This window comes from Loxodonta africana, unplaced genomic scaffold (genome assembly GCF_030014295.1).
Source record: "Loxodonta africana isolate mLoxAfr1 unplaced genomic scaffold, mLoxAfr1.hap2 scaffold_617, whole genome shotgun sequence".
In the NCBI taxonomy this organism is placed as follows: Eukaryota; Metazoa; Chordata; class Mammalia; order Proboscidea; family Elephantidae; genus Loxodonta; species Loxodonta africana.
The window spans coordinates 7,501-17,500 of record NW_026975345.1 but is presented as its reverse complement, the minus strand read 5'-3'; positions in this window follow the sequence as shown (position 1 = coordinate 17,500).

Below are 10,000 nucleotides of genomic sequence, written 5' to 3'. Positions count from 1 at the left end.
GCCTGGGCACCTAAAAGCCCAACACACCCCCCGGTCTCCCTCTGTAGAGGGGTCCGCGCTCTAGGGCGGCCCGCGGGGGGGAGGAGGTACGACAGAGCCTAACAACGGACCGCCGGGGCCCAGCCGCGGCTACGCAGCCTGGGCCCCCACCTCGCAAGGGCGACTTCCCTCGGCACCGGCGGAAGCAACACGCGGGCCCTCCTCCTTCCGCTCTCGCTTGCCTCACGCGGGTCTCGGCAAGCACCGGGGCGGGCACGCACGCGCGCACCCCTCTCTCACCCCCGCCTTCTCGGGATCAGGCACGGCACCCTCCCGCGAGGCGTGCGTGCTCTAAAGGTCTTACCCCGCTCGACCCCCCTTTTTTTTTTTTTTTTCCTCCACATCCTTTCTCTCCCTCTCGGCCGCACTCCTGTTTTTTATTTCTCTCGGCTCGAGGGGCGCACGCCCACACGCGTGAGCGGTGACCGGAAGGGTGGGCTGGGAACGGGGAAACGGCACCGCCACCCGGCCTCAGGCACCTGAGGGACGGCCTGGAGCGTTCCAGGGGCACCGCCAAAGGGCCACTCGAGGCGCACCGGCACCACCTGGGTGGGGCGCGCGGGTGCGCCTGACCAGAGAGCCCCCCCGCCGCGGGGGGCGGGGGAGGGCCCGACGCGAGGCAGAACACCAGGGCCACGAGCAGAGGCTGTCCTGCTCGGTCTCAGGACCCCGCCACCGCCGACGCTGGCCGCGAGGCCGCGAACGAGGGCAGATGAGCAAGGTCGGGCCGGATTCCGTGCCCCTGCCCCTCTGCGCACCACCGGCGGGCGGGGAGGAGGAGCGAGGGGCCCGCGCGCTGAGCGAGAAGAGCGGTCCCATTCGCCACGAATGTCCGTCCCTCGTCTTGGCGCGGCTCGGACCCGGCCCGGGAGAGCACGACAACACCACATCGATCGGGTCAGCCCAGGCACAAGCGAGGAGGAGAAGACCCCCCCGCCAGGGCTGCCAGGAGGCGGGCGAGGACAGCCCCGGAGAGGACCCGCTTTCTGCCTCGCCCGCCCCGGCTGCGGAAAGGTGGCCGCGAGGACCCCTGCACACGGAGAACGCCTGACACGCGAGGCACGTGGGCCTGGGGGAGGGGGGTAGCGGGGCACACTCTGGCGAGCACCGCGGCCACCGCGGGTGCCTGCGACAAGGGGCACGCGGGTCAGAGGGCCCGCGGCGCCCGTGCCACGCCGCCCTCGGGCACTGGAGACCGGGGGGAGGCACCGCGGCTGGACATCTGGACGCGCGAGAGCCGGCGCACGGGCCCCAGGCGGGCGGCTCAAGCGGGGAGGAGCGGGGGAGGGCGTGGGCCGTCGGTGGACCGGCGTCTACGGACCCGTCCAGGTTTCCCATCTGCTCAGCGGGAGTCACCCAGCGAGGAGAGCGTGTCAGCACCAATCTGGTGGCCCAAATCGCCCGTTTTGGGCGAGAGAAAAGCCACGCCCCGCGGCGGGAGGGGCCCGCTCCCCACGGCGAGCCCCCGGAACTGCGGCCCGGCCATCGGTCCGTAGCGCGACCCCATGGCCCCCAGCGCCCCGCCCCCCCCCCCCGGAGCTCCCGGGATCCTCTGGTCGACCCGCGGGACGGGGTGACGGAGCTGGCCGGGGCCGCGCGGGCGCCCAGAGCCAGCCGCCTGCGCTGCGGCCAACGCGGGCCGGTCGGGGAACCCTCGGAGGGGGGACTTGGAAAAAATTCTCGGGCGGCGGGGCCCCTCCGAAGGTCCGGGCCCCGCGCGGGTCCGTGGCCGGGCCGGGGCGGGCCGGGGGCGGCAACCTCGGCCCGGGGACCCCCGGAGCGGGACTTTGAAAAAATTCTCCGACGGTCCGGACCCCACGCGGGACCGCGCCCGGGCCCGGGGCGCCCTCCGCGGGCCACCCCGGACCTACGCCGGAGGCCCCGGTGACGACCGGGCCGCGCGAAGGAAGGCGCGCGAACGGCCGGGGCGTGCCTTGTCCCGTTCTTCTGCCTGCGCCGTCTCGGTGCGGCCCGGTTCGGTCCAGCGCCGTCTAAAACACGGCACCCGGGAGCGCGGCGGCGGCGGCGGCGGCGGCGGCGGCGGCGGCGACGGCCACCGCCTCGGCCACATGAAGCTGCGGGCCCAATTCCGGAACGTGGCTCTGGCGCCGGCGCCCCACCGTGGCCGGGACGATCCCGCCGACGCCGCCGGCGTCCCGAGACGTCGCCTCGGCCAGCGCGGCCACAGCGCCTCCCATGTCGCCGGCGCCGGAGCTCCGGAGGAAAACGATGTCAAAGCGGCCGCCAGGTGGCGGCCGACAACCGGCGCGGGCGACAGCGGGACGGATCCGGATCGGCGGCCGGCGAGGGCGCGTCGCCGGGCGGCCGGACACCCGGTCCCGTCCCGGCTCCCCCCCCGCCCCCCTCCCCCGCCTCCCAGCGCCGCCGCCGAACACGTTTCTCGGCGCGGGGCGGCCGGAAGGCGTTGGGGCCGGCCACGGCGCGGGGTCGGTTGGGCCAAGGGGATCCACCCGGCCGGGCCCTTTCCCGCCTCGGCCAGGACGATCCTGCCGACGCCGCCGCCGGCGTCCGGGAACGTCGCCTCGGCCAGCGCGGCCACATCGCCTCCCGCGCGTGTCGCCGGCGCCGGAGCTCCGGGGGAAGACGATATCAAAGCGGCCGCCAGGTGGCGGCCGACAACCGGCGCGGAGTGCAGCGGGACGGATCCGGATCGGCGGCCGGCGAGGGCGCGTCGCCGGGCGGCCGGACGCCCGGCCCCGTCCCGGCTCCCCCCCCGCCCCCCTCCCCCGCCTCCCAGCGCCGCCGCCGAACACGTTTCTCGGCGCGGGGCGGCCGGAAGACGGTGGGGCCGGCCACAGCGCGGGGTCGGTTGGGCCAAGGGGATCCGCCCGGCCGGGCCCTCCTCAGGTTCCGGAGGTGTGAGCAGGCTGTGTGGCTGGCTGCTTCTCCCTGACGGAACAGCAGTGGAACGACGGTACCAGCCCACTGCAGCAGCCGCTCTGGGAATGGTGCCTGAGGGCTCCCCGCGGGGCAGGGCCGGTAAACCCTCTCTGCCCCTGAAAGGTCTCTTCCTGCCGCTGCCCCTCAGTGCGTCGTCTAAGCCCGCCTTCGACGGTCAGGACTCCCCGCTCGTCGCAGACATACTCGTTCGCTTGTGTTTCCGGGTCTTTGTCGTCAAGAGAGCTAGGCGGAAGCGTCAGCCTATTCCACCACCTTGGCCCCATCTCCCAAAGTTCCGATCCAAGGGGGTCCGGCCCAGCCGGGCCATTTCGCCCCTCAGCCAGGAAGATCCCGTCTACCCCGCTGGAGCCCTGGAGCACCATGCCGGCCAGCCGGCGTGTCCCACTCGGGGGGGGCCCTGGGAGGGAGGGAGGGAGGGAGGGAGGGAGGGAGGGAGGGAGGGAGGGAGGGAGGGAGGACCCCGGGAGGACCCCGGGAGGACGCCGGGAGCCAGGCCGGGCTCGAGGAGACGGAGCGAAGGCCCCGGGCCGCCGTGGCCAGCGCGCGCCCGCCGGGACCGCTTCCCATCCCGTCGGCGCCGCAGAGCTCCGGAGGGGGACGGTATCGAAGCGGCCGCCGGGTGACGGCCGACGACCGGAGCGAAGGGCGGCGGGGGGGTGGAACCGGGTCCACCTGGGCCCCGGCCGGGGCTCGAGGGTGGCAGAGGGGACAGACTCCCCCGGGCCGCCGGGGAAACCTCTCGGGAGCGTCATGGGGCGCGCGCGCGCGCTCGCCCCCGAAAGGGCCGAACGGGGGGGGGGCGCCCGAGGGGATGAGCGTCCACCGGGGGCGGGAGGGAGAAGAGAGCACGTCCCAAGCGTCGGACGGGCAGGTGTTCTCCGATCCGTATCCTTTGGACGGACGCGACAAACGGGACGGGATGAGACCGCCAGTCCCCGAAGTTTTCCTCCTCGTTCTTTGAGTGCCCGCGTGGCGCAGCAGGCAGACCGGGAGACGTTTTCCGCCGTCGTCCCTGTCGCCGAGCCAACGGTACGCGTGAGGCGGGTTGAACGGGCAAATTGCGTCGGGAGGGAGGGAGGGAGGGAGGGAGGGAGGGAGGGAGGGAGCCGTGCGTTTGCCGGCATCCGCGTCGCAAAAGAAAACCACGGCCGCCACCGAGAGCGTTCTTCCTCATCGCTTTCCATCCTCCCGCGACGCGGGCGGGCAAACGGGGGGCGGGGGGGAGGCCGGGAACGCCTTCCCAGAGCCGGTACGGACCGGCTCTGGGCCCCCCGGTCCGACTGGGGAGACATCTCACCGAGGGAGGCCCTCGAGGCTCTCGGGAGCGAGGCCGGACTTAGTGAGGTCCAGCGGAGGCGCGGCGGGCCAGCCGCGAACGCCCGCCCAGAGGCCCTCGGGCGGCTCGGCCCGAGCGAGTGCTCTCCGGGCTCGCGGGCGGACTCGGGAAGGTGGCGTCTCCGGGGCGGGGGGGGGGAGGGAGAGGGGTGAGTCGGCGTCTCGAGCATCGAGAGATCTCCGGCGGCTCCCGAATGCGGGCGGGCGGGCGGGCGGGCGGGCGGGCGTGTGTGCGTGAGTCGTGGGGGTGGGGGGTGGAGTGCCCGAGGGGGGTTGGGGGGTGGGAGGCCGAGAGCGGGGCGGTGGGGGGGTCGGAGGGTGGGGGCGGTGGGGGACCACGCGCCTCGGGCCCGGGGGGTGGGGTGCTGAGGTGGGCGGGGAGTTGGCAAACGTTCCGGGTGGCCTGGTGCGTGTGCGCGCGTGCCTGCGCGCGTGCGTGCGTCCGTTCGCGCGCGCGTCCCGGTGTGCGTGCCTGCGCGCGCGCGCGTCTGTGCGGGGGCGCGTCTTTGCGGGGGCGTGTGCGCGCGTGTCCGGGCGTGTGTGCCTGCGTGTGCGCGCGTGACTGCGTGCGTGCGCGTGCGCGTCTGCGGGCGTGCCCGTGTGCGTGCCCGCCTGCGTCTGTGGGGGCGCCTGCGCACGTGAGCGCGGGTCTGTGCGTGCGTCTGTGTGTGCGTCTGTGCGTGTCTGTATGGGTTTGAGTGCGCGTCTGCGCGTGAGCGCGTGTCTGAGCGTGTGCGCCTGTGCCTGCGCCCGCGCGCGCCTGTGCCTGCGGGAGCGGGCGCGCGCTCAGGCGGACGGGCAGCCCCCCGTCGTCGCCCTCGGTCCGCCGAACGGGCGCCCCCTTGGCCGGATGGAGAGGCTTTTCTCCGCGCCCACGAGGGGAATCGCAACGGGAACCGTAAGGCCGCACGCCGGCGGCGCTAGCGCCGCCTGCCGACGAGGGCCGCCGCCGCCGATCCCCCCCCCGGCCCGACCCCCAGCCCCCCAACTCGGCCCGCGGTGAGGGCCGGGGCCGTATTCGGCTGGAGGGGGGGGACGGTAAGGCCGAGGGCAGCGTCGCCGTTCCCGCGTTGCACGCGTCGCCGTGCCGCGAGCGTCTCCCGGGAAGCCAGAGGAGCGAGGTGTGTGAAGCCCGTGCCGCGCGCGCGCGGACCCGACCGGGGTGTTCCGGGACGACCGACCGACCGACCGGCCGACCGGCCGACCGTCGTCGTGGAAAGCTCACGGCGGACTGGACATCTGACGGGCCCCTCCCTGTCCGAGCCGACCTCCCGAGGTACGTAGGAGGGGAAGGGTACGGTAGGCTGGTTCGGCTGGAAGCCATCCCACCCCCGGGAGGCGTCGATCGACGGGGAGGCGGGACCGGGAAGGCACCGGTTTCCAATCGGACGATGGCTGAACCTTGGGCGACGGGTACGCGGACTCCTCCGTCTTCGCCCGAGTTCGCGACTCTCTGCGGGGGGAGCTTTCCGGGAAGCGGGTGACGGGCGCGCGTGCCGTCGTCCCGTGAAGGCGCGCTACTACCAAGAGGCTCCGAACGCGGGCCGTCCTCGGGGGGCGGTTTATTTTTTCTCAGTCGGGGGGGACCCCCGCCACAGGGAGAGAAACACCCGAGTTGGAACGGTGCTCGGGTGGGGAGTAGGGCGTGGCGGTGAAGACTGACGTTCGTCATCGTCGTCGTTTCCGTTTAGATAGAGAACTGACTGCGGCGCCGCTGCCGTCGCGTGCCGTCGAGCGGCTCGGGACTCGGAGCGGCCCTAGGGGAGAGAGTCGAGCCGCCCCACGGGCTTCCCAAGGAGGAGCCGGCGGATCCGAACCGCCGACGATCTCGGTCGGCAGCCGAGCTCCGAGCCGCCGCCGCCGCCGCGCCGCCGGGGCTCCGTCTTTGCACTCGGTCTCCGGTACGCGGCGAGTTGGTTTCGCCCGAGGGGCGGAACGGCTCTCGAAGAGGAAAACCCGGTTTCAGAAAAGGAAGGAGACAGGCAGAGGGAGGGGGAGGGGGAGGGGGTGGGCGGGAGGGGTGGGGGAGGGGAGGGGGATGGGGGCAGGGGAGGCGAGGGGGAGGGGAGGGGGAGGGGTGGGGGAGGGGAGGCGGTGGGGGGAGGGACGGGGAGGGGGAGGGGGAGGGGAGGGGAGACGAGGGGAGGGGAGGGGGAGGGGGACGGGGGAGGGGGGAGGGACGGGAGGGGGAGGGGGGAGGGACGGGAGGGGGAGGGGGAGGGGAGGGGAGGGGAGGGGGCGGGGAGGGGGAGGGGATTGGAGGGGAGGGGGAGACAGGCATACCTGGACGCCGAGCCAGCCCGGTGACGGCGTTAGGTAGAAGAAGGACGGTAGGCGCCCACGCGCTCACGCCCGTGGCTGCAGATACGGACACGCAGGCGCGTGCACGCGCCCGTGCGCGGGCGGGCGGTACGCACGTGCCTGCCCGTGCGTACCCGCGCGGGTACACGCGCGTAGGCGTGGGCGCGCCCACACGGGCGCGCCCGCGCCGGTACGCGCGCGCCCTCGGGCGCGTCCGTGCCCGTGCGTACGCCTAGGGGTGTGCACGCGCGGGCGCCCGCCTCTACGTACCTGCCCGAGGGCGCGCGCGCGCGCGCCCGCGCCTGCACGCGCCTGCACCTTCGCACGGGCACCTGCGCGCGGACCTGCCCGCGCCCCCGCCTCTGCGTGGGATCGGCGAGAGCCGAAAGCGGTACCGCCGCCGCCGCGTTTTCAAGATCCTTTGGCTCACGCGCCCCCCCACCCCCTTCCGGCCACCTTCGGGGGGAAAGCCCAACTTCACGGACGGGCGGAGCGGATAGCCCTTCAGCTGCGCCTCCCTGAAATAGAACGGGAGGAGTCACGAGAGCCTTAGGAAACGGAGCGAGGCGACGAGAGGGTGCGTCGAAAGGCGGGCGTCGAGAACTCCGGCCACAGGCGTTTTCCTTCTGTAGGGTGTAGAAAGCACCCCGCCGCACGCACCCGGCGTTAGGGAGCTGTCTCGAGGGCCGCGGTTTCTACTCCGCCGACTCCTTTCAGTTGAGACGGGGCGCCTCCGAGCGTGTGTGTGCGCGCGACCCGAAGGCGGTCGTCGAGGGACGACGGCACCCTCGGTCCGCCGAACCCCCGCGCCCTCGGACGGACGGGTGGAGAAGCTCTCCTCGACGTCACGGAGGCGGTCCCGACTGAAACCGGAGGGGCACGTGCCGGCGGCGCTAGGCCCGCCGCCGCCGAGGACCGCTGGCGCCACCCCCCCCACCGCCCACCACGCACCCCCAACCCCACCCCGCCTGCGCCCTTGCCGTGGGCCCCACGCTGGCGATATCCGGATCCAGTCCGACGTGGCCGCCGGCTGCCACCCGCCAGGCGGGGAAGAGGTTTGGAGGCGGCGGAGGCGGTGGGGGCGGCGGGGGGCGGCGGGGGTGTGGGCGGTGGGGGGCGGAGGAGGAGGAGGAGGAGGAGGAGGAGGAGGACGGACGGACGGACGGACGGACGGACGGAAGGACGGGAACGCGCCCGCGCGCGCGTGCGCCCGCACCGCAGGGTGCCCTCCGGAGACACGGACGGGCCCACGGAGCACACGGAAACACGGAGATGGACGCGAGGGGGCGCGCGCGCGCGCGCAGCAGACACAACCCCGGGACGCCCGGGAGACACAGAGGTAGGCGCGGGCAGGCAGAACACGCGGGAACGCGGACGCGCGGCACCCACGGACACGGTCCGCTCGCGCACGCGCACGGGGGCCCGGACGCACGGCGACTCGCACGGACGGCGCGGCCGAAACACGGGAAGGTACGCCTCAGGGGCACACGCCCGTGGATCCCCCCAACAGAAGCCCGCCCGCGGCCAACCCCCGCCGCCCCCCCCCGAAGCGGGACGCCCACCCGCGCGGACGGAGGGAGGGGCGCGACGGGGCGGACGGCCGCGCCGCAGCGCTTCGGAGGACACGGCGCCCCCGCCACACACGCGCGACGCGATAGACGCGTCGCGCGCGAGACGGGGGCACGGGCACGAGGTACGTACGCCCGGCCGCGCGCCCGCGCGGCATCCCGAAGAGGGCGCGCCGCACTCGGACGGACGGGGCCGCGCGCGCGCGCGCGCACCGGAGAGGCCACGCGCGCACCCGCGCGGACACGTACGCGCACGCAGCGGCGGCGGCGGCGGCGGCGCCCTCCGGCGACACGGACGCACGCCCGGGGCACGCGGAAACGCGGAGACGCACGCGCACAGCAGACGCACGCACGGGACGCTCGGGAGACGCGGAGGTAGACGCAGGCAGGCGGAACACGCGGGAACGCGCGTCGCCCCCGCGCACACGATACACGGAGCGGGCGGGCACGCTCCACTAGGCGCGCGCGGCCTGCACTTGACGCTCGGGGACGCGGGCGCGGACGCGGCCCCGTACACGCGGCACCCACGGGCAGGCGGCACGCGGGCTCGGACGCACGCCCGGCGACGCGCGAGGACGGAGAGACGGCGCACCGGAACCGCGGGCGGGAGACGCGAACGAACGGGCGCCTCCCGCGCGGCGCGGGGGGACGCCCACGCGGAAGGCGCGGCACGGCCACACGCCCGCGGCGCCCCCGCGCGCCCGCCGTCCCCCCAAAGTGGGACGCGCTCGAGACGGCGCACGCGCACGGACGGTGACCGCGACGCACCCGCGTCCGCCCGCCCGCACGCACGCACGCACGCACGCGACCCCGGAGGACGCGTCGCACGCGAGACACGGGGGCGCGCGCCCGAACTACGTAGGGTCGACCGCACGACTCGCGCGCCCGCCGGCCACGCGCCCGCGCGGTATCCCGAAGCGGGCCCGCTACGCTCGGACGCAGAGGCAGAGGCAGAGAGAGACAGAGACAGAGGCAGAGACAGAGACAGGCAGAGACAGAAGCAGAGGCAGAGACAGAGGTAGAGACAGAGGCGGAGACAGAGACAGAGGCAGAGACAGAGACAGGCAGAGACAGAAGCAGAGGCAGAGACAGAGGTAGAGACAGAGGCGGAGACAGAGACAGAGGCAGAGACAGAGACAGAGACAGACGCAGAGGCAGAGACAGACAGAGGCAGAGGCAGAGACAGAGACAGGCAGAGACAGAAGCAGAGACAGAGGTGGAGACAGAGGCGGAGACAGAGACAGAGGCAGAGACAGACGCAGAGGCAGAGGCAGAGACAGAGACAGGCAGAGACAGACAGAGGCAGAGGCAGAGACAGAGACAGGCAGGGACAGAGACAGAGACAGAGGCAGAGACAGAGACAGGCAGAGACAGAGACAGAGACAGAGGCAGAGGCAGAGGCAGAGGCAGAGACAGAGACAGGCAGAGACAGAAGCAGAGACAGAGGTAGAGACAGAGGCGGAGACAGAGACAGAGGCAGAGACAGACGCAGAGGCAGAGACAGAGACAGAGACAGAGACAGGCAGAGACAGACAGAGGCAGAGGCAGAGACAGAGACAGGCAGGGACAGAGACAGAGACAGAGGCAGAGACAGAGACAGGCAGAGACAGACAGAGGCAGAGGCAGAGACAGAGACAGGCAGGGACAGAGACAGAGACAGAGGCAGAGACAGAGACAGGCAGAGACAGAGACAGAGACAGAGGCAGAGGCAGAGGCAGAGACAGAGACAGGCAGAGACAGAAGCAGAGACAGAGGTAGAGACAGAGGCGGAGACAGAGACAGAGGCAGAGACAGACGCAGAGGCAGAGACAGAGACAGAGACAGGCAGAGACAGA